This window comes from Onychostruthus taczanowskii, unplaced genomic scaffold, assembly GCF_017590055.1.
Source record: "Onychostruthus taczanowskii isolate IOZ18803 unplaced genomic scaffold, ASM1759005v1 scaffold57, whole genome shotgun sequence".
NCBI lineage: Eukaryota > Metazoa > Chordata > Aves > Passeriformes > Passeridae > Onychostruthus > Onychostruthus taczanowskii.
The window spans coordinates 411,875-435,712 of NW_024503346.1; the positions used below are offsets into that span (position 1 = coordinate 411,875).

General features: G+C 50.8%; 1 long non-coding RNA gene and 4 other non-coding genes across 6 annotated transcripts; all 5 read left to right on the forward strand.

The window, feature by feature from the left end:
- Positions 1-1,424: 1,424 nt before the first annotated feature.
- On the forward strand, positions 1,425-23,107 carry LOC121343034. 2 transcript variants are annotated; one of them, XR_005953631.1, is made up of 9 exons: positions 1,425-1,458; positions 1,817-1,927; positions 2,557-2,685; positions 3,501-3,629; positions 4,416-4,552; positions 5,537-6,041; positions 15,011-15,213; positions 19,605-19,860; positions 23,093-23,107. It is a non-coding gene; the product is annotated as an uncharacterized LOC121343034 (long non-coding RNA). The 2 variants fall into 2 exon arrangements; XR_005953632.1 differs by lacking the exon at positions 19,605-19,860 and having other exon boundaries at positions 1,428-1,458.
- On the forward strand, positions 1,664-1,748 carry LOC121343086. Its single transcript, XR_005953641.1, has one exon. It is a non-coding gene; the product is annotated as a small nucleolar SNORD12/SNORD106 (small nucleolar RNA).
- On the forward strand, positions 2,395-2,485 carry LOC121343083. The gene has a single exon (XR_005953638.1). It is a non-coding gene; the product is annotated as a small nucleolar SNORD12/SNORD106 (small nucleolar RNA).
- On the forward strand, positions 3,310-3,400 carry LOC121343084. Its single transcript, XR_005953639.1, has one exon. It is a non-coding gene; the product is annotated as a small nucleolar SNORD12/SNORD106 (small nucleolar RNA).
- LOC121343085 lies at positions 4,254-4,344 on the forward strand. The gene has a single exon (XR_005953640.1). It is a non-coding gene; the product is annotated as a small nucleolar SNORD12/SNORD106 (small nucleolar RNA).
- Positions 23,108-23,838: the final 731 nt, after the last annotated feature.

Below are 23,838 nucleotides of genomic sequence, written 5' to 3' on the forward strand. Positions count from 1 at the left end.
TGTCTTTTAGCCACTTACCCTAACCCTGGCACACCTGTGAGGCTGGGCAGGGCACAGGAGTGTCCCCGATGTCCTGGGATGGGCTGTGGGGCACCAGAGCTCTGCTGCACTGCAGGGGAACAAGGAGAACTGGGACTGGAGCTGTTGCTGCCTCTTGAGGAACTTCCTGAGTTCAAGGAGCCTGACTGAGCTGAAGAACTCACTTAGCTAAAGATGTTTTCCACCTGGTTTTGCCAAAGAGAATAAAACCCAAACATAAAATTGAATAAATTTAATACTAACTTCTGCTGCAGCTGTTGACTATCTCAGACCTCCCCACTTTCCCTTCCTTGCCAAGCTAGGCAACACAAATCATGTCTACAGTTCCTTTTGTGTTGTGCATGTGACAGGGGTTTGCAGTGTAACGAGATTAGTTTTCCCTGTAATCCTCTTAAAACGTCCTTCCTTTGATTGTCTTTTCATCTCTTGGTGTTCTGGTACTCGGTTTAACAGCACTGAGATTTATTCCACAAGTCCTGTTTGATAAGCTGCTTTCAAAAATTATTTGCCTACAAACACACTTAATAGGGAAAAAGCATTTTAACAGGAGTTGAATTAAGCACGTGCATTTCACAAACAGAAAAAAACCGAAGCGTGGAGCCACGACAGGATTCTGAGGCAGTCCGGAGCAGAGCTTCCTCCTGCAGGACACAGCTCTTCCTCTGCCGCCTTAGTCCCAGCTGCTGTAAAACCTTCAAAAAAACACCTTCGGAAACCTTCAGCGCCCCGGGCTGGACCGTGCCCGGGCTCCCGGGGCCTGACTGCCGTCACTGCCCCGTTGCAAGGCGACTTTCAGCTACAACAATCGCGGCTCACGGCGGTCTGGGGTTACAAACTGGGCCCTCATTCAAGACACATCTTTTGCTTTCTCACGTCATCCTTTCTTTCCTCACGTTACCCAGTGGCAAGCTATTTAACGCAACATGATTTATCTGTCTAAAGCACCTAAAAACCTGAGATGTGCGCCCCAGGCAGGGGCCGGTTCCCCGGAGGCAGCCCCGGGCGGAGGCAGGGCTGAGCGGGCTGGCAGCACGGGAGCCCGGCCGCGATGGATGCTCGTGCCTTTCCACCACCACTTAACTGCTGGCTTTTATTTCGTTTGTAAAGAGAACTAAGCGTCCGAAGCCACGCTCGCCGGTCCCGGTAAAGGATACCAAACGCACCGACACCCCGGGTTGCTCCGCCTGCCCCCGGCCGCCTTCCCCCGCCCACAGCGTGGCCGGGCCGGCCGGGCAGCGCGGAACGCGAAATGGCGGCGCCTTCCACAGCGGCGCTGCGGCCCCGCCCCCGAGCCCGGCCCCTCATGGCGGCCATGGCGGCCCCTCGGCGCGGGCAGCGGGCGGGCCCGGGGCGGGGCCTCCGGAGCCCATAAATTCCCTCGCGCGGAGCTCCGCGGCCTCTTGCTCCGGATCGGCCGAGGTAGGTGCGGGTACCGGTGGGTCAGGGGGTGCTCGGGATTCCCCTCTGCCCCTTCCCCGGGGGTGGGCCGGGGCGTCTCTGCCCGCCCGTCCGCTGAGGCGGCCGCCGCGCCCTGCGGCCGCCTCGCTCCCGCTCAGCCCGGGGCCGCCTCAGCGGGCTCCGGCCGCGCTCCCCGCCCAGCTCACACGGAGCTCCCCGGGCGCTCGCTGGTACAGGTGATGACTCTTTCCCCGTCAGAGCGGCAGTGTTGACCATCGCTTTCCAAGCCAGGTCGTGTCTGATGCACCAGCGGAGCGGCCGCGGGCCGGTGCTGACCGTCCGCTGCTCCCGGTACTCACTGTGCTTTGTTTCCCCACAGGGCGGCGGAGCCCAGGGCGCCGGCGGGAGCCCCGTGCCCGGAGCCAGGCCGGCCATGAGGGCACTTCCCCGGCGTGCGCCGGCAGGCCCGAGCCTCTGCCGGAGCCAGGCGGTAAGTCTGCAAAATACCTGCTCCGTACCGAATTAAAACAGCACTTATTGAAGTTTGCTCTTTCAGAGGAGTTACTGAGTTAGCGGGGCCGCGCGTTGCCGGGGTGGTGTCGCTGGAGGGCAGCGGGTCCGTCCCGCAGCGGCCCCGGGCAGCGCCGTGCCGGTGCCGTGGCCGGCGGCAGCGGGAGCCGCTCGTGGACACACCTGCGGCTGTAATCGGTTAATCTCTGCCTGATGCCTCTTCTTCTGTTAAATGTCTTGGCTGTTTTGAACTCTAGAACACCCATACATTGCTGTTCTCCATTTTTTGGGAATATTTCCCTGTCCTGTGTACTTGTAGAGCATGCCAACCAGCCACATTTTGGGGGAAGAATTTACATTAGCTCCCTCATTGTCTATAGTTCTGCCAGGGAAGGTGGGAGGGTGGCTCAGCTGCAGTGGGTGTGCAGCCACAGCTCCTAGGGACTTGCTGGTGTAAGTGATGACTGAATTTTTTCCCCATCAGAGCGACAGTGTTGATTTCTTGCTGTTCAAGCCAGATCGTGTCTGATGCACCAGCAGGGAAATGCTGCTCTGTCCCACACCCTGACAGGGTCTGGTGCTGACAGTTCTCTTTGCTTTTACCCCCAGGGCACTGTGAAGGCAGAAGTGGGGGGCTGAGCCTTGGGGAGACCTGAAGTTCAGGCTGCAGCAAAGAGGTGTGTGATGTGGGCATTTGTTTGGTTTGCTCCACCATGCCTGAATCTCTAGCAAATAATGGTAAGTCTTTGAAGTAAGTGAATCACATATGATTAAATTTATAAAGGAGAATAGGAGGGGAAGGGGGAAAAATACCTTTCTGCAAGGGAGTTTGTTCCAGTTTATCCCTAGAGACCATACTGATGAGTGTTAGCCTGGGTTTTGTAGAAGTGAGTACAGGGATTTTCCTCCTGCAGAAGCACTGCTTTGAGGTCCTTTGGGCCTCTTGCTCCATCATGTCCACAGTGAATAGCAGTCGGCAGGCCAGGAGGCTGCACGCTGCCCCTGTGTGCTGAGCTGCAGCAGCGTGGTGGCTTGCAGCTCTGTGCTGTTTGCTCCCTGCTGCACTGCCTTCAGAGGGCTCATTTTGAGGGCACTGCACGGGCACTGTGGGTGGTGGGCAGCCCCGAGCAGCTGCCCCAGTAAGGAACAGGAGGCTCTGGTGAAGTGTCCCTGTGGGAGGTGCTGCTGGCAAGGCTCTGCTGCCCTGACCCTTGCTGCCAGCTTAAGGGGGTGCTGAGGATTGCCAGTGTGGGCATGGCTCTGCCACTTGCTCTGTTAGCTGATGGTGCCTCTGGCTCTGCCAGGGGACGTGGGAGTGTGGCTCAGCTGCAGTGGGTGTGCAGCCACAGCTCCTAGGGACTTGCTGGTGTAAGTGATGACTGAATTTTTTCCCCATCAGAGCGACAGTGTTGATTTCTTGCTGTTCAAGCCAGATCGTGTCTGATGCACCAGCAGGGAAATGCTGCTCTGTCCCACACCCTAGTGTTAGCAAATGCCCAGAATATTGCAGTCGGGGCTGTGATGCTGATGGTTCCCTTTGTCTTTACCCCCAGGGCACTGTGAAGGCAGAAGTGGGGGGCTGAGCCTTGGGGAGACCTGAAGTTCAGGCTGCAGCAAAGAGGTGTGTGATGTGGGCATTTGTTTGGTTTGCTCCACCATGCCTGAATCTCTAGCAAATAATGGTAAGTCTTTGAAGTAAGTGAATCACATATGATTAAATTTATAAAGGAGAATAGGAGGGGAAGGGGGAAAAATACCTTTCTGCAAGGGAGTTTGTTCCAGTTTATCCCTAGAGACCATACTGATGAGTGTTAGCCTGGGTTTTGTAGAAGTGAGTACAGGGATTTTCCTCCTGCAGAAGCACTGCTTTGAGGTCCTTTGGGCCTCTTGCTCCATCATGTCCACAGTGAATAGCAGTCGGCAGGCCAGGAGGCTGCACGCTGCCCCTGTGTGCTGAGCTGCAGCAGCGTGGTGGCTTGCAGCTCTGTGCTGTTTGCTCCCTGCTGCACTGCCTTCAGAGGGCTCATTTTGAGGGCACTGCACGGGCACTGTGGGTGGTGGGCAGCCCCGAGCAGCTGCCCCAGTAAGGAACAGGAGGCTCTGGTGAAGTGTCCCTGTGGGAGGTGCTGCTGGCAAGGCTCTGCTGCCCTGACCCTTGCTGCCAGCTTAAGGGGGTGCTGAGGATTGCCAGTGTGGGCATGGCTCTGCCACTTGCTCTGTTAGCTGATGGTGCCTCTGGCTCTGCCAGGGGACGTGGGAGTGTGGCTCAGCTGCAGTGGGTGTGCAGCCACAGCTCCTAGGGACTTGCTGGTGTAAGTGATGACTGAATTTTTTCCCCATCAGAGCGACAGTGTTGATTTCTTGCTGTTCAAGCCAGATCGTGTCTGATGCACCAGCAGGGAAATGCTGCTCTGTCCCACACCCTGACAGGGTCTGGTGCTGACAGTTCTCTTTGCTTTTACCCCCAGGGCACTGTGAAGGCAGAAGTGGGGGGCTGAGCCTTGGGGAGACCTGAAGTTCAGGCTGCAGCTGACAATGAAGAGGTGTGGGTGAGGACATTGTCTGGTTTGCTCCACCATGTGTGCCCCTTTGTCAGGGGAGAATGGTGAGTCTTTAATTCACCTGTGTTCACTGGCTTTAACCAAGAAAAAGGGAGAGAATACCTTTTTCCAAGGAAGTTGCTTCTGCAGTGCCTTGACAAGGCCCTGGATGTTTGGCAGAGTGGGGATTAGTATTGCAGCAGGGGCCTTTGTTAGTGCTGAAAACTGACTATCCCTGTTAAAAAAACTCCAGTTTCCTGCAGGGAAGTTCCTGTTAGTTGAAGTTCTTTCCAAAGTTCTCAAATTCAAGGCCGAGAGGTCTGAAAGTTTTCAATTCAACTTCAAGGGCATAAATGTAATGTTTTAGTTTTGCCCTATTTAAGCAGTGTTAAAACAAGGTACTTCTTGAGAGTCCAGGAGCTTTTGTTCTTTGCAGTTTTTGGGTTCACTCCCCGCACTGGGAGGTTCTCAGTGTCTTGAAGTGGATGAAGGCTCTTGCAAACACGTGTGCTTTCAGCGGTGTGTTTGCAAGAGAGGGATTGCTTTTGGTGTTCTTTTTGTTACTTGAAGATAAACTGTGTGACATCTGAATACCTGCCTGTCTGGTTAGCATTTCACTATTTTTTTAGAAAATGTGCTTAACAGAACTTACTCAGATCAACAACTGTTTCGTCTGGCTCATCCAGTTCCAGCCTCCTGTTGCTGTTGAGCAGCTGCTCTGTCTGCAGGGAGGCTGGAGTCTCCCAGGAGCAGGATTGTGCCCTCTCTGTGAACAAGAGGGTGCCAGTACTCAGTCCAAGTGGTGGAGCTGGTTGAGCTGACATGTTTCTCTGTCACTCTCTGCTCTGTTAGTTCCTGTCAGGTCCTGCTCTGAAAGCTCCCGCAGTGCAGTTTGAGTTCATCCTGTTTGGAGTGCCTGGCAAGGAGGCAACTTTTTACAGAACAGCCCTTGTCTAGTGGTTTTTATGTGGGCTGGGGTGGATTTCAAAGCTGTATATTTGCTGTTGTGGTACAGTGGATAGACAAAATGTTGTCTGTTCTCTTTACAGGTTGAGATTTGTAAAAAGTTGTCCCGGGCCCTGCTGGAGTTTCAGTGTTCTGCTCAAGATGGATGGTTCTGCTGCTGCCTGGGATCCTCCTTCCAGCCCCAGCATTCCCATGCCCTGCAATAGCTCTGACCTCAGAGCTGTCAGGAGTGATGAATTTGTGTCCTGCCAGCTTAGATGGAGGCTGTTGCATTTTCTGTGCCCAGGGTACAGGGCATGTAACTGGAATGGATTCTGGAACTGGCTGCATGTTCAGTGCAGTTGGATGCTGTTTTCTCCAGGGGCTGCATTCCCTGCCTGGCAGCTCAAAAAAAAAAAGGCAAGGAGGCCTCTCCTGGAGCAGCTGTCAGTACGGGAGGTGGCCTTGTGGGCAAGGAAGGGTCAGGCTGTGGTTCTCCCCTGCTGCCCAGAAAGCTGCAGTGCTGTATCCCTGGCAAGGGCACAGTGTGTTTCTGTGCTGTTGGAAGCCTGGTTTTAATAAAATCTGCATGATGAGTGAGTTTGGCTGGTAAGTGAAATTCTCTTGACCCATGTTTGACAGCGCGTTCCTGGATCTCTCAGTGGTTTGGGGAGTTGGCACAGCAGCAGTGTGCTGCTGTGAGTGGTGCTGGAGCTGCCTGCCTCAAGCCAAGAGGTGTCCACATCCCCTGAGCAGAAGGGCTTGGCTGAGCCGTGTGGCTGCTGCTGTGCTGCAGCTCTGGGCAAGGGTGCAGTCTGTGCTCAGCTTCTGCCTAATTAAATCAATTCAGTGGTTCTGGGATGGAGCTTGAGGTGTCTGAGCTGATAGTGGCCTTTGGCACCTGTGCTTAGGAAACAGCAGTGATGGAAAACCAGCTAGTATTCAACATTCAAAGCAGTCTTCAATTAAATTGAGTAGAGATTTTTCTTATTCAATTAATGTAAGCAGCCTGATCTCTTAAAACTGCTTACTGGTGAGGGACCAGAACTCTGCTAATGCAATTACCTCCATTAATGTAATGAGCAGACCTACCAGCACACATTCTGCAGGGAGGAAGAGTGCATGTGTGCAGTGGGAGCTGGAGGGACAGATGCAGCTGAAACATCTTCTTGGCGTGTTTTATTGCCTCTGCAAGAGCAGGTCAGGTTTCCAGCTTTGCTGCTGTTGCATATGTGCATCAGGATGAAGTCTAAAACTCTTGGTAGGTTACTAATTGCCCTGGTTGGTAGGTTAATCCCAGGCAACCCCTGAATGCTGGAGGGGTGGTTTGGGCACCTGGGGCAGGGTTTGGGTACCTGGGGGCAGGGTTTGGGTACGTGGGGCAGGGATTTGGGCACTTGGGAACAGGGTTTGGGTACCTCGGGCAGGGGTTTGGGTACCTGGGGGCAGGTATTTGGGTACCTGGGGCAGGGATTTGGGCACCTGGGGGCAGGGATTTGGGCACCTGGGGGCAGGGTTTGGGTACCTGGGGGCAGGGTTTGGGTACCGGCGGACCTGCGGCCCGCAGGGGGCGCTGTGCTGCCGCTGCCGCCCCTCAGGGCGGCGCCAGCCCGGCCCGGCCTGCGGCACCCGGGGCCCCGGACCCGCCGCGGTGTCCCCAGAGCCCCCCAGTTCTGCCGCGGTGTCCCCAGAGCCCCCCAGTTCTGCCGCGGTGTCCCCAGAGCCCCCCAGTCTGCTGCGGTGTCCCCAGAGCCCCCCAGTTCTGCCGCGGTGTCCCCAGAGCAGCCGTGACAGAAGGTCCTGGGGCATGGGGAGCCGGTACAGACACTGCTTGGGCTGTAGCAGCCTTGGAGGGACACATAACCCTGTTAGAAAATCTCTGACTGCAGTGCTTTGGCAAGAGGTGGGGATGAGGAGGTTTAACTCTGAACTGAAAGCAGGCTGACTTTTGCTGGCCCTGGTCAGCTCCCGGGTTTGTCTGCTGGATGGTTTGAACGAGACGGGGTCAGCAGCGTTCGGGGGCAGGCTGGCTCTGGCTGCTCCTGCCCTGCCCAGCTCTGCTCCTGCCGGGCCGGGTCTGCTCCTGCCGGGCCGGGCTCTGCCGGGCTGGGCTCTGCTCCTGCCCTGCCCAGCTCCGCTCCTGCCGGGCCGGCTCTGCTGGGCCGGGCCAGGCTCTGCTGGGCCGGGCCGGGCTCTGCTCCTGCCGGGCCGGGCTCTGCTCCTGCCCTGCCCAGCTCCGCTCCTGCCAGGCCCAGCTCTGCTCCTGCCGGGCCGGGCTCTGCCGGGCCGGGTCTGCTCCTGCCAGGCCGGGCTCTGCTGGGCCGGGCCCAGCTCTGCTCCTGCCGGGCTGGGCTCTGCTGGGCCAGGCCCATCTCTGCTCCCGCCGGGCCCGGCTCCGCTCCTGCCAGGCCCAGCTCTGCTCCAGCAGCTGCCACGGAAACAGACCTCGCTGGTGGTACTCGTGTAACTTCCTAAACTGAAGCCTGCAGTCACTCACTGGGCTGGTGTGTTTCAGCAAATGTTTACTTTTCCCAAACAGATCTGTTTCTTGGTGCCGTGAGCATTTGAGAGAAAAATAGCGCAGATTATTTCTCTGTCTGATGTTGCTTTTAATAGAAATTTTCATACACAGGGAGAGTTGTAACATTTGTATTCCCAAAGACCCAGGCATATTTTGACTGCATGGACCGAGATCCAATTTTCCTAACCACGCAGGGCCAGTCAAAATTGCAGTATTTATGTAGACCCATAGCTTTCCGAAGCTAATTTTCATTCAGTCTGTGTATCTCAGAATAGGTGAAGGTGTTCCTCCTTCCCCAGCGGCAGGCAGGGGATGTGGAGCAGGGCAGGAGTGCCGGACCTGGGGCTGCTCTTGCTGCCCCGCAGGGAATTGCGAACCCTCCGGCCCTGCGAACGAATCAGCTGCGCAATGCAACCTCCTGTGAATGCCCTTCCTGCTCTAGATCGAGACATGCCTTGGTTAAACGACTTACCCGAGGGCACACAGTGACTCATTGGCAGAGGCAGCAATCAACACGGTATCTTTAAATTCCTGCTTCCCAGACCCCATAGCTGCTGATTTCTAGAGCTCTTCTCTCTCCCAGCCTTTGTGCCTCTAGCTCAATGAGGGATTTGCCACGCGTGCAATTTCCAAGCTGACAATATCTGACCACTGCCAAGAAAATGAGATGCCTGTTCTTTGCTGCACACATCTATGATATACAAAGAAGCTAACGCTCTATTTCTTATCTTTTTTGAACATTTACCATGTTATGCCCAAGCTGATGCAGTGCCAGGTCTCCTCTGTGCCCATGCCTCCAAAATTGTACATGCTGAAGGTGTTAACCTGTCCTTTTCTGTTTTTCTGGAAACATCTTTGCTGCAGTTTCCCTGAAATGGGAACACTGTCCATACCCAGTCTTAGTACAATAGCATAATCACTTCCAAAAAAAAAGTCCGTGGGTGGATTTTATAAATCCCAGTTCAGTGTTCAGCAAGGTATAACATCTGTTGTGATCAATATTTTAGAGCAAGCCTCTTTGATTAAAAAGTTACAGTAAAGCCCTTTGCTTTGTACTGAATAGCTAAATAATTCACAGGAGCGGCTGTAATCTCTCTAAGCTTCTTGCATTTCGAATTAAGAAGAAAATTCAGGGTAATTTTGTAGAGAGGTAGCATAGCCAGCCGGATCATTGTCCTTAGGAGCTGCTGTACTGGCAGCAAATTACTTTCCATTTTTAATGGCTCCTGAGGTATGCTGGAGTCAAATCCGGCAAAAAAAGTTGGTCTCCGCTATCATCAGCTTTTGACGATAACGTGTCGATAATCTGGGGGGCAAATGCCAGCAGCCAGCGCTGAAGAGTTTTGGTTTGGTGAGTCCACAGACGGGGCAGTGGGGTGGCACAGCCGGCAGGAGACGAGGGCGGCGGAGCGAGCGGCACCTGCGGCCGGGACCGCGCCCCGCTGAGCGGGCCGGGCAGCGAGCGGGGCCGGGCAGCGAGCGGGGCCATGGCCGGCCGCGCCCGCTGGCTGCCGGTGCTGCAGGAGCTGCAGGTGATGCCGGTGCTGCAGGAGCTGCAGGTGATGCCGGCGCTGCAGGTGCTGCCGGTGCTGCTGCCGCTGCCGCCGGCGCTGCCCCGCGGCGCCCCGGGCTGCGCCGCCCGCGGGCTCTGCTGCCCCGGCCGCGACCGCGCCTGCCTGAGCGCCGGCCGACGGCTCCGCCGGGCCCTGCTACTGCGACCCTAATCCTGAAGGAATCTCAGTGCAGAAATCTCAAGTGTGGGTGGTGTTTGCAGCCCCAGGAATGTGCATCTTCCCTGTGGTGTGTGGGGCAAGAGGGGCACAGGGCTGGGCAAGCATCCTGAGAGCTTCTGACTCTGCTTGCTCCTGAAGCTGAATCTTGGTCAAGTTCTCACCTTCCTCCTGCTCTTTCTGCTCTGTGCTCTGCTGGCTGGAGAGCACGGGGCTGCAGACACCACAGTGCATTACATTTCTATCTGTGTGCCATCTCTTTGTGTAAGGTGCCCTGTGGCTCCTGACAGCTCCACTTGGGGAAGCCTTTACATCAATCCTGCTCACGACGGCTGTTCTCCAGCATCCTGCTCTGTAGGGTACAAGCAGCATCCTGGATTAATGGCAGTATTTTTATATTGCCTTAAATAAACCTCCATTCTTGACCAGAGAGTTTTACTTCATTACAGGGGAATGTTAAATGCAGTATTTATCTGCAGAGCTATGCAATCTTACAATAACAACATTTGATGCTGCTTAGATTAAAAGGCTCTGGTTTCAAGGGCAGAAAGGATTTCTAGCTGGAAGGAAGCAGCCCTTCTGTGCTTAGGTGCCACATAGCAGGAGCCTGAGCTTCCAGTTCATTTTCCAGGACAGTTTCTAAGGCTGAAGTCACTGACCCTTGTGCGAGGATCACCGGAGTGACAGACTGGTGCTGGTCCAGCAGGCACCTCCTGAGCTGCTCCTGCTTCTGAGACAATTCCTCTCCACGCTAGGGACAGTATCTGTGATTTCAGACTTGTGACCTGAGCTGAGAAAGAGGCATGAGTGGGGCGTGCAGCTCCGTGCACGTGTGCTGCCCTGTGAAGGTCACTGACTTGGGGTTTGCTCCTCAGGTGCAGCAGCTGGGACAGTGCAGTGGCTCCAGGAGTGGCTTTGGGCAGCCTAAGTGCTGCCAGGATGGAGGTGAATATACATAACACAGCTGTGAATTGCTCAGAGATCTCAGTGGGTGGGAGAGGAGAGAAAAGGGGGTGGCCAGGATGCCTTTTTCTCCCGTGCTCTCATACAGTGGAAAGCTGATGACTGGGAGCTATTGAAATGCTTATAATTGTCTCATCAGAGACAGAAAATGTAATTAAAAGGGATAGCAATCTCTCTGCAAATTCCAAACATTGCAATCTATCTTTGAAAGCAATTTTGGCCATTAGCACAGGTGGTAAAGTCCCAGCAATTGAACCCAATCTAATTGCTGTGTCAAACCACTGAGGAGAAAAAGTGAGTTCCCCTCCAGAAGCCACCAGACACATCTGCTGCGTGGGGAGGGGGCACAGCAGCCTAGGGGGGCACAGCACCCCAAGGAAGAGCAGAGGGCTCTGTGTGTGCCAGGGGCTCTGCAGGAGCAGCCCCAGCAGGGCTCGGTGCAGATGGCACCGAGAGCACTCACTGAGCTGGGCATGAGCTCGGCCAAGGCTCTCAGACTGAAACCAAATCACTCACACATTTCTCAGGTTCTGCTTACATGGTGAAGTTTCAATTCCTCACCCCAGGAAAAAGAGCATGCCTTAATTTTGTCAGCAAAGGTGAGATGTGTGTGGTGGGCCAGCTGGGCAGAAGCTCCCACTCTGTCTGGCCCCTTCCCTTCTGCAGCCAGGAGAGCCTGGAGAGCTGGGCCCCTCCTGTGCAGAGCCAGGGCTGTGCAGTCAGTTCAGAGCTTTTGGTGCTCTTCACCACTTTCAGAAAGGCCTTCAATTCTCCAGAGCCTTACAGAGATTACGAGAAAATTAGTTTTGTATTTCTCAGACATTATGAGAAATATTTGACTGAAATATTTGGCACGTGGAGCTTGACTTCAACACCTCATTTCCTTTGAGAGAAAATCTACAAAACTCTGCTCTCTTGCTCTCTCATTCAGTTCCAGGTATTGCTTTCCTTCTGGGACCAAAAAGAGGAAAAAACTCTTCCTGGGTCTTCCTTACCCCATGAAAAATGGGGCTGTAAGGACGACTGGGGTGGAAGCAGGCGCTCTCCCCGCGTGCCCTGGCTGGTGTGCCGTGTGTCTCTGCTGGAGCCTCCCTGCTCCAGCCCGTCCTTGTGTTCCACCTGCAGCCCTGCTGGGGCTGCTCCAGCAGCCACCTCTGACATGTCTGCTGCTCCCCTGCCAGGTGGGGCCCCGAAACCCACGAGTAAAGAATGAGGGCTGGTGGAAGGGACATCTTGTGGTAGCTGGGGGCTCACCTGCCTCTCCTCGGTCTCTAAGGGCTCCTGCCTCAGCCTTGCAGCCTGGAGAGTGCTGAGGAGATGGAGAGGAAGCGATCCACAGGGAAAGTAAAACAGCTGATTTTTTGTTTCATTTCCCAAGAAATAAGAGAAGATTTTTGCAGCTAATGAATTATTTCTGAAAACACTAGTATGAGCTGCAGGCAACATTAGCTTCAAGTTTCCCAATGAGCAAGAATCACTTATGTACCATTTTAAAATTCTAATGTATTTTCATTTGCTGTAGCTCAGCTCTAACATGACTGGAGGTCTGGAAAGAGGCCAGAAGAAGTTGCCATGTTTCCAACAGATTACTGCCTCCCCAGATGAAGCAGTGGAAAGCAGTTCCTGGATCCTATTGAAGCCTGGGGCTACCAATTATCTCAGCAGAGAGGCTCCAGAGCCCTTTGTTAGCTGGGGACGGGCGATTTCAACTAAGCAGAAAAATTGGTTGTGTCAGAGGTCAAATAACTCTGCTGCTGCTTAAAACCAGGTTTGCTCTGGACTTCAGAGGCACTGGGGTATCTGCCTCCTTTTCAAAGAAATCCTATGGCAAATCTGGAGGCAAAGCCCAGCCAGGAATGTGGGCTGGAATGCAGAGACCCAGCAGCTCATGATCCCCTCCCTGCCCGGGTTTGGGGTCCCACCTCCCACCCAGAGCTGAGGCTGGGGCACAGGGACGAGGGAAGGTGCTGCTCTGGCAGAGTCTCCAGGGTTGGGTGGCTTGCCGTGGCACTGCTCAGTGACTGAGGGATGCATCATCTGAGAGAAAAAGAGGAACAGATGGCAGAGGGAGTTACAGTGGGAGGAAAACCCAATTAGAAGTCCCAGCATGGTTTGTGTTGGGGATATGGATCTTATACCTTAAGTAACAGCCAGGAAAGGAGAGATACCAGGCTTTGTCACCCATGGTGGAGAAAATTCTTGTTCCAGGCAGAGAATGATATGAAAAAAACTTTGGTAAATCTTCTGGGAGGTTCTTCTGTGAAGGGAGAGTGAGTGAGGGAGATACACAACAGGAGAGACAGACTCAATATGTCCGGTGTGTGGGCTCAGTATTCCAGCAGAGGTTTTTTAGCTTCCCCCTCCTGGAAGAATGTTTAGTAGTTAAAACAGCAGCCTGAGATTTGTAAGTCTGGGGAATATCCCAGATATTCCCAGGGAATACCCCAGGGAATATCCCCAGCCCCTCCTGGCATAAGTACCTTGGCATCAGCCTTGGAGGGGGTCACTTGCACCCTGTTTTGGCCATCCAGAATTAATTAATTTTCAGAAGCAGAGAGCATTCCACGACCTGGGCTTGGGCAGTGGCACCTCTCAGCCTCAGCTGCTGTAAAACCCCTCATTGCCAAGACAGATGTGCAGGTGAGGTGCAGATGATGTGCAGGTGAAGGTGTGCAGGTGATGTGCAGGTGATTCTCTTCAGGTGATGCTGTGCAGGTGATGCTGTGCAGGTGATGCTGTGCAGGTGAACTGTTCCTGGGAGGGCAAGGAACAGGGTATGTGTTCTGGGAGCAGGGTGAGGAACAGGGATTGGGCAAGAAAGAGTGAGAGACTTCTGGTTTTATTCCCTAATAAAAGGTCTACGGAAGAAATAAAACCAATAATTCCTGTGTAACACAAGATAAGGGAGGATTAATGTATTTTTGCTCATTCTTTCTCACTCTGTGGGTTTTTTTTTTTTTTTTCCATTAAATTATATTTCTACCTGGTGCCACACTCTTAGTTACCTTGCTGAATACACCACGTGGGTCTCAGATCACTGACTGACGCTGATAAATTATTGATAAATTTTTGCAGTGAAGCAGGTGTGTGTTTCCTGAGGGGTGCTCAGGAGCAGAGGGTCTCAGCTAAGCACAGCAGCAGAGCTCAGGCACTCCCAGCCCCGGGCTAATGACCACAGAAACTCACCAAAGCAGCCCTGGGGGAAAGGTCTGCCTGTCCTCAAAGCTTTCTGCTCTCTACAGAGCACTCCTAGAAATGCTGTTGGGTGAGTTTGTTCTGGAATTTAGGAGAGTTGCACAAACTTTTCCTCATGTAGGCATATATTAATAAAGCTGCAACACAGTATGGGGTCTTGCTGTCCTGGAAATCCTCTTTAAATACCTCAGTGTCTATAAAATCTTCCTGCAGCTCGGGTTATGGCCCAGCAGATCCCATCTCAGCTTCCACCCATCCACCCTGACACCAGAATAGCAAAAGTATTTAGTTGGGAAACAGGCACTTACAAAATCCTTCCCTCACTTTCTCTTCGTTTCTGTTATGTAAATTCTGTATTTCCTGGAATAGAGGCTCTGAACTGCTGAACTCCATCTGAAAGCAGCCCAGATAACGAGCTCATTTACATTAATAAGAAATCAACTGTTCCTTTTTGCTGGATTCCCAGGGGAGCAGCTGGTGGTCTGCTTTTCCCATGCAGCCATTCTCCTCCACGCTGAAATGCCTCAGAAGTATTTGTTTGTCTGAAAATGTTACTGGAAACCAAAATAGCTGATGTGAAAAACAAACAGAGAAAGCCATGGATGGTTCTGGTCAATTAGACCTTTGGAAAGCAGTGAAACACTTTGTATAGTTATTTGGTAGCTGTGTGCAAGCTTCATGGCTCTTAATTTACACTTTCTCATGCCTGGATCAATCTTCATCCCACTGTCCCAAGCACCTGCCTCTCCTCTGTTCAGGACAGTGCTAAAAGCTGCATCACTGTGTGGTTCATTTTAGGACTAATCATCATCAAGGCATGAAAACAGCATTTTACATTATGTAATTTTGGGTTTGCACATAGACCAATTCATTTTAGCTTCAATTATTACTGACCATGTCTGCTTGCATTAGAAAAATGGTACTGGGTATAGCAAAGTGTAAACTTTTTTTTTTTTTTAAATTTAAATCTATTTTCCATTGATTTATATATCTATAGATAGGTATCTATAAAACAAATAGATATATAAATAAATGTATATAGATCTATATATATATAAATAACAGGATAAAATTCTAAAAAATTCTATTAGCAATGTGGGTAATTGTTTAATTATATAAGGATTAAAGTCAATGATGCAGCGTTGCACCTATTTGCTTTTATTTTTCAGGACTCAGGTTAATTCTCAATACTTGTGTTTCCAGCCAGAAACCACAAACTTTCATTGCTGTGACGCATCAGCCTCAGCTTGTGCCTGGATGGTTGAAAATGATACTCCGGGGCAAAGTTACCTCTAAATGCTCTTGCTTGCTGAATAATAATGATGTTGCATCTCTTAGGAGCCCAGTTTCCTTACAAAAAGTAGGAAGGAAGGTAAGTAAGTAGAAGGAGGCCGTATGGAAGAATCTAATTCATATTTTATAAATCCCTTGTAAATTATTTATATTATTACTTTCTCTTCTGAAATGATCAAAATGTATTGAAAAGCTGACTCTTTCTTCATGTTTATCTGTGCTGAAATGCCTAAAGATCCTCTTTGGGTTTGGTTCCTCAGGATGAGGTTAGGTGGGAGTGGAAGCATCCCTGGGGAGGGCAGTGACGTCCCAGAGAGGGCTGTGCTGCACTTCCTGCATGCCAAGCTGAGCCCTGGAGAAGCTCTGCTGGGCTCACTGAAGCCAGGATCAGAAGCCAGCTCAGAGCCCATGGCTGGGCCCCAGCAGGGCCTGGGGAGCTGCTGGGATTCAGAGCCCGGTCCTGGGAGTGCCCTCCCTCGCCAGGGGGTTTTGTTTGATCGCCATTGGGATCGCCCTTTGGGATCACCCTTTGGGATCGCCCTTTGGGATCGCCCTTTGGGATCACCATTGGGATCACCATTGGGATCACCATTGGGATCACCCTTTGGGATCACCATTGGGATCGCCCTTTGGGATCACCATTGGGATCACCATTGGATCACCCATTGGGATCACCATTGGGATCACCATTGGGATCACCATTGGGACCACCCTTTGGGATTGCCCTTTGGGATCGCCCTTTGGGATCACCATTGGGATCGCCCTTGGGATCATCATTGGGATCACCATTGGGATCACCCTTGGGACCACCCTTTGGGATTGCCCTTTGGGATCGCCCTTTGGGATCACCCATTGGGATCGCCCTTGGGATCGTCCTTTGGGATCACCATTGGGATCACCCATTGGGATCACCATTGGGATCGCCCTGTGGGATCACCATTGGGATCACCCATTGGGATCACCATTGGGATCGCCCTTTGGGATTGCTGGCCGGCTCGGTGTGAGGCAGCATCACCCTGCTCTGGGGGCTCAAATAGCAGATATCGTGGGCTTGTAGGTGCTTTAGAGGATGGTGTGCAACAAAAACCAAAAAGCTTCCTAGCTCAACCTAAATAAGAACAACACAGGAAAATCCCTTCGGGGGTAAGGAAGAGCTGGTGAGGTTATTTCTGACTGAGCCAGAGAGAACAGGTACCTGGGGGTGTGGGCTGGAGCAGGAGAGGAGTGAGATTTTTGGCCAGTACATGTGACCATGAAAGAGAGCAATAAAGGCTTCAGGTTTTTCCATTCCTTTTTATTTATTTCTGTAGGCTGTAGTAAGGGACCATTGCTTTAAAACCCTTAGACATTTGGACATATTTTACAAGACAGAACAGTTTCTGAATGTCACACATTGATCACAGTTTCATACTATTACATGCATATAAAGACACGGATTTTTTTTAATAATTTGTTTTACAGAAACAACTGGAGAGGTCAATAAACTTCAACAAAGAATGACTAAATCAAAGTTACAAAAAAATGTAAGACTCTAAGTACACTAGTATATGGCTAATGTTGCTGTAATCACCCCAAAGTGCCAGGGCATTGAAACATTTCTTAAAAGGGAAGAAAACATCTGCTGGTGCATTGGCCCAACATAATTGAGTGAATTCCAATATAACCCAATGAAGAGGTTGTGCAAGACATGCAGGATCTGGAGCACTGCCCTCCTCACGGCCACGCTGAGCTGGGCTCCCCATTGATTCCCCATTGCCCAGGTTAAAAAACAACTGTGCAAGGCAATGGAGAAACCGGCCTAGGCTGCCCTTTAGGGGCACAGTCAGGTTCAGTTTCCAGCTATAAAAGCAATTTGATCCAAATGTACCAGCAGAGCCACAGGAAACAGCTTTTCCAGTTTTATTTGCCATTAAGTATCACTTTCTTTTTTAAAAGGACCCCAGAGCTCTCCTGTGGCAGTGAGGATGGATGCCCGTGGCTGCCCTTTGGGGATGTCCCCGGGCAGCCTTTGCCAGGTCCTGGGGTTTTGGGGGGACCTGGGCTGGTCCCGGCTCGGGGGGGGCGCTGAGCAGCGCCGATGCTGACGCTTCCTCCCTGTTCCAAACTGCTTCACTGGCCTGGCGAGAGAGCAGGAGTCTGCTGCGGGAAGTGGGGCGTGTTTCGTAACGCTAATCTAGTTGGAAAGCGAGTTTGGTCGGTAGCTGTGGCTGGCCTTTCTGAGTACGGTACCATGGCTTCAAAATTGGAAGTAAAATGGAGATGCTGCTCCCCCACCCTCCCCCCAAACACAGCAGTGGGGAATGGTTCAATGCAAAAGTCATTTTCTGCACTGACCACCAAAAAGCCAGAGCGGGGAAAGAAAGTGTTCCTCACAAGCCAACAAAACTGACATAAACAAAACAAATCCCAGGGGTTGTGGGAGCCAACGTGTGGTGAACAGTATGTGGAGGCAGTAAAACATAACAGGAAGAAGAGTCATAAATGGCAGAGCTCCTAAATGAAAAATACAGAGTAGAGAAGAACGGATGAATGTTCTCAAATGCAGATTACCAGAGGGCCAGGAGTTGTGCCACAATTCACAGTGACTGTGGCCCATCTCTGGCAGTGTCCCCCAGCTCCAGCAAGGGCTGAGGGCAGAGAGTGCTGACCTGGGGGCTGGGGTCCTGCTGAGGGACAGACACCTGCTCCACCAGCCAGCTGCCAGCCCGGGGTGCCTCTGTGGCACCCAGCCCACGGGCAGCGAGCTGCGGGAGGGATGCTCAGCCACGCCTGCGGCCGCTGCCACCCTCTTGCCTGGAGTATTCCCCCTTCCCAGGCTTTCACTGAGCTGCCCTGCTTCCCATTCCCTCACCCCGCTGCTTTCCAAGGAGGTGCTGAGGGCAGACACCTCCAGCCCTCAGGTCAGACAAAGCTATGCATTTTCCATTAGCTTTTAGAGATATGGGTCCAAATTCTTTACTGATCTAAAGGGGGCACATCTCCATTGGCCTCAATGGGCTTTAACTTACAGCAGCAAATAATTTGGCATTTCATACAAATTTGGCTCCCTGGCTTTCATGAGGCTCTAGTTTTGAGGGGTCTTTGCCTGGAGTTCAGCCTTATTATTAATTTTTGAAGGTAGTGTCACGGCAGTCTTGGAAAGACCCCTTTAAAAATAAAGGCTAATCCTTGTTCAGTCCTACAGAGCTTCAACAGTATTACTTCTAGTTAAATGGAAGAAGGAAGGTTTTGCTTGCTCTTCTAAACCTCTAAGACTGAAAACTTCTTGTGCAATGAAGCCAGAATCAAGCAAAGCAAAATTTAGAGTAGTATTTACAGATATGAACACTTGTGGCACCCAACCATTGGTGTCAAAGGACACTTATTGTGGCTTAGGTAACACCAGCAACGAACGGGATACACATCCTGGATGCAGAATTTCCATTTTCCTAAGGTTTCCTTTGCCTGGCCAAGACAAAGTTTCAGTGCAAGAGCCTAAATGTGACCAGCATGGGGTGTGGGATGCAGGCTGGAAAATAAACATTTCTTCTCCAAAGGGCTGGGTGGTGTTTGGGCCGCTCCTGTCCTGCGTGGGAGGGCAAAGGGAAGAGTGGTCTGACGAGAAGCTTCCCAGGGTTTTGTTGGCTGTGCTCTGACAAACCTGCTGACATGGAAGGTGCCTTTTGAAGGGATCAATGTGATCGCTGACAATAGAAATGGCAGCCTATTGCATTAATTGTTTCCCAGGAAAGTAAAATCCCACTCGACTTTAATGCCTTCGTTTGTGAACAGGCCTTGCTGATAATCACACGTTAAACTGCTGGTTATTCCTTTCACTTGAGGGATACTTTCTGAAACACACACCTTTCCAAACTACATCTGTTTCAGGTTTATTGGCTATTACAGTTGACACGTAAGAAAAGCTCATAAACAAACAAAGGAAATGGAACCAAAACTCCATCTTTGGCAAAAGCTTGGTCACTGACCAAACTGCTGGGCTGGATCAGAAGGAAATGCCTGTGCAGAGCTAGAGTGGCTCTGAAGCTCTTCATCCTGCTGAACTTCAGCAGGCCACGAGACAGCTTCAGGATGAACATTATCTCATGGGCTTTTCACTAAATTCCTCTGAATATAGCTGTGAGTTCAGCTACAAAGAGCAAAGAAATCGTTACATAAGCAGGAATACGGACAGATTTTACCATAATTAATCAAAATCTGGTCCCTTTCTGAATGTTTATGTTTCTCATTCCTCCACAATTTTTTCTCATTTCCTGATTTTCTCTGGGACCAAAAATAAAAATTCCAAAACCCAGGGGGAAATGAAGGTCTGGACACTTCTGTTTTAATCCAGGAAAAACTTCTCTGAAGGTGCCTGAGCATTGTCAGGTCACTGCCTTGAGTAAGAGCCTAGATTTTGATGTTTATCCCAACTCCATCACGTCACTATTAGGACAATTAGATTCAAAACCTGTCTCTTCTTTCTGTTTTCAGCTTAATTGATGTAAATCTGGAGAAAGTGGAGTTGGGTGACCTTTCCTCTGCTGTCACCAAGGGCAGTCTGGTCTGCTCCACGCTTCTCAGCAGGAACATCTCAGTTCCCACAGCCAGTCCCTGGTTAAAGTACCACAAACAGGAAATACGAAAACGTGACAACATCAGACAAACCCCACGACCCTTCACAGATGCACTTCCAGGAGGAATGTTGCAGGTGTTCATCAGAAAAAAAGAAAATAACAACAACAAAAAGGTTGGGGGATCAGCTGTGTAAATGAACACTGAGGGAGCATCTAATATATTATTCTGTAATACAAAAAGAAGAAATCTGACTTGATTGCCCTATTATAAATTTGCTAAAAATACAGTTATATATTTATATTTATATATATATATATATATATATATATATAATGTTTTTAAATCTGAACAGAAAAATAGACTACTCTGGAATGCATGAAAGTCACATGACTTTCCCATACATCAGATGCTTATAGAGCCAACACAATGGCAAGCAGGAGGTACAGAGGTAAGTAGAACATCTGTACTTTATTCAAGAACCATTTAAAGCCATCTTCTCCCCAGTGGGTGCCCCGGATGGGGCAGGAGGGCTGGCCCAGCGGAGGGGCTGAGCCAGCCCCGGGGGGAAGGGCAGGGAATGCCTCCCGGCGCCTCCTGCTTCCCAGGGGCTGCTCCAGGACGAGGGGCTCTCTGGAGCTCACCAGCAGAGAGAACCTGGCTTTGCAGACCTCGACTTTGCCATGAGTTTTACATAACCTCGTTATTTACTACAAACTGTACCGGCCGCAATTCTGTCAAGACATAAATATACAGTAGGTACAAATATTAACAATACATTACAGTTTTACAGAGGAGAATACTGTTTTCCTTAGAAATGTGTTTCTCATTAGCTGCAAGGGAAGAAAAGGCTACAGTTATCCCAGCCACAGTTGCCAAACAACCTGACCGCCTCCGAGGTGTTCCTCGTGACTCGCCCAGGCAGGTGTTCAGGGGGGGAATGTGCGTTCCATGGATCTCTTTTCCTCTCTCTTGCCTTTTTTTTTTTTTTTTTCCTTTCTTCTACCTTTTTTTGACTCTCAAACTGTTGAGAAAAATGTGGATTTCGCAGGAGACTCTTTTGTTTTGGGTTGGGATTTTTTTTTTCCGTAAGTGTGCTTAGGTGAAGTTTTTAAGAAAAGGCACTGAGAAATCTACTGCAAAGTCACTGCTTTTTTTCCTCTGTTCAAGGCTAAAACTCAAATAATCTTTAGCTTCCTGGTTAACAAAACTGCACCCTCTCCTTCCACATATATATATGTATATATACACATATATATGTGTGTGTGTGTGTGCGTGTTCTATACACGCATTTGTAGGTATGTGTTAAAAGTGATGCTGATGGCATAAGACACAAGCAAGTGCAGACATCACACGTCCAGAGAGTCCCTGCAGGCATGATGATTTCTGCAGCAGCAGGTGAGGCTCTGTCAGCTTGCTTGCTGCTTGGTGCACAGCACATTTGCAGACCTGAATGCCAAATATCAGTGATTAATCCACGCCCTTCAGCTCGGTGCAGGAGATGTTGCCTGTTTTCCCCAACCACTATGAACTTTGGGAAAATGAATCAAACAAACAAAAATTAGATTGTCGTTCTAGGATCTATAGGGTTTGGTGAGCATTATGTTTTCCAAGCACTGCCTTTCCCTTGCAATGAGTACAGATTTAGCCTAGCACAGCTTTAGGTTAGAGTAGATTTCCCAGTGCTTACATCATATATATGTGTATTATGCACACACACACATATATAGATACGTACTTCATAGTCAGACTTTATTTCATTAAAATAAATTAAACATATTTCCTTTTTAATTGGGCACAAAATGAGAGCTACATCTTCGTACACAAATAAGAAAGAAATGCTCTTCAAGCATATTATATGCTTAATTTTAAATTATTTGCTTTCTATAAGAAATCTAGAGGACTTTGGCTATTCAGACTTAAAAGGAAGATTTTTTAAATGGTACTTTTGAATTTGACTTTCAAAAGTGACTCAGTAAAATGCTACTTTAAAGGTAGGACTAAATAGATGACATAAGGTGTGTGTCATGAGCGATCACGCAAGGCAGACAGAGGGCCTTTGGTTACAAGGAGAGTTGCACCAGTTGACTATCAGATAAAAAAATGATAGAATTGTTGATTTATACATTTTTGTCAGTGCCATCTATAAACCAAATACATCAGTTTGGATGAGAGTGTGGTAAATACTACACTATATGGCTATATTTAAATACGTTCACTTCCGTGACATGTAAAATATGACTTTTTTTTCCACATGAAAGCATCAGCTCTAAAAATATTTAACTTGGAAATCACTATTACTTTATTTAAAAAAAAATTCCCTGATTTTTCTTCTTTTTACATTTGTGCTGATGGCAGACATGACTGATCACTGAAACACAGAGATTATATTATGACTGTTCTCTTTCAGGTTTCTTGTTGCCTCTCTGTGGCCTCAGAAAGCCACAGAATAAATCAGTATTTAAAGCTGGAAAGTTACTTTTCACTTTTTCGCGGCGACTCGATCTCAGCCAGTATCTCAGCAACACGTCGGTTCCTCTAAGTACACTTTGTATTTCCCTGGCCAGCCTGCCCGCCCGGCCGAGCGGCGCTCGGGCTGCGGGAGCGAGCGGGGCCGGAAAGCGGCCGGGGCTCAAAGCCTGCAGGGACAGAGCTGTGCCCGCATCCTGCAGGGATAGAGCTGTGCTCGCATCCTGCAGGGACAGGGCTGTGCTCCCATCCCGCAGGGACAGGGCTGTGCCCGCATCCTGCAGGGATAGAGCTGTGCCCGTATCCTGCAGGGACAGGGCTGTGCCCGTATCCCGCAGGGACAGGGCTGTGCCCGCATCCTGCAGGGACAGGGCTGTGCCCGCATCCCGCAGGGATAGAGCTGTGCCCGTATCCTGCAGGGACAGGGCTGTGCCCGCATCCTGCAGGGACAGGGCTGTGCCCGTATCCCGCAGGGATAGAGCTGTGCTCCCATCCTGCCCGGACAGGGCTGAGCTCGTATCCCGCAGGGACAGCCCGGGCTGTGCCCGCATCCCGCAGGGATAGAGCTGTGCCCGTATCCTGCAGGGATAGAGCTGTGCTCCCATCCTGCCCGGACAGGGCTATGCTCGCTCCTGCCGGGACAGCCCGGGCTGCGCTCTCTCCTGCAGGGACAGCCGGGCTGTGCCCGCATCCTGCCGGGCTCCGAGCGGCTCCCTCGGCGGAGCGGAGCCGCCAGGGCGCCGCGGGCACAGCTCGGTGCCGAGGAGCCGCCGGGCAGAGCCATCCTCACAGCCCGCCCTGGCTCCTGAACAGAAATGTGCTTATTGCTTTTGTCCGTACATGCTGCATTCACTATTCCGGGTTACAGACAGCGCTGCACGGCCGGGACGGACACGCGGCTACATTCAGGACTAACCAACACTTGTTTTTCACAATAGGAAGGAACGAAACGCAGCGGACTCGAGCGGCTTCGGGGGTCTTCCTCCCACGCGTGCCCCTCTGCTCCCACGCCCCGTGTCTCGGCTCACGCCCGGACCCGCTGCCTGCAGATGCTACACCCGGCAGGACCTCAGGTCGGGTCAGGAAACGCTCAGTGACGGAGTCATTCACAACGGAGTTTTACAGTAGGAACAGAGAACAACATAAAGGGTTACCATCACAGTTATCACAGGACGAGTTGTGACTTGCTACAGGCTCGTAACAAATCACAGTCACAACAAGAGGCACAAATTAAAGTAGTGCTTGTTTAAAGTGCTTGATTGTTACACTCTGCTATCCTACTCCAGCATTGCAACAACGACAACAAAAAGTCAACATAAAGTGCTTTTCCCCCCCCACCCCGAGATTAAAAACCAAAGACAAATTATTTCCTACGCAATTTGACATAACTTTATTGAAACAATAATATTTTAAAAACCTAGGCTGGTGGCTGCTAGTTCTGTTCACTTAAAATGGTCAGATCTCTTTTTTTTTCCCCTTTCCTCTTTATCTTCTTGTTTCATTTAAAAATGACTGGATGTTACTAAAACGTCAGGCCTGATTCTCCTGCCTCTCGCAGCTGCTTGGTGCCACGGCCCTGCAGGAGCCTCTCCTGGCGAGAGGGAGCACAGCCAGGCCTGGGACGGGTCACTAACGAATCCCTCTTTTTGCATATTTATGTAACACTTGCATATCTTTCACTGCG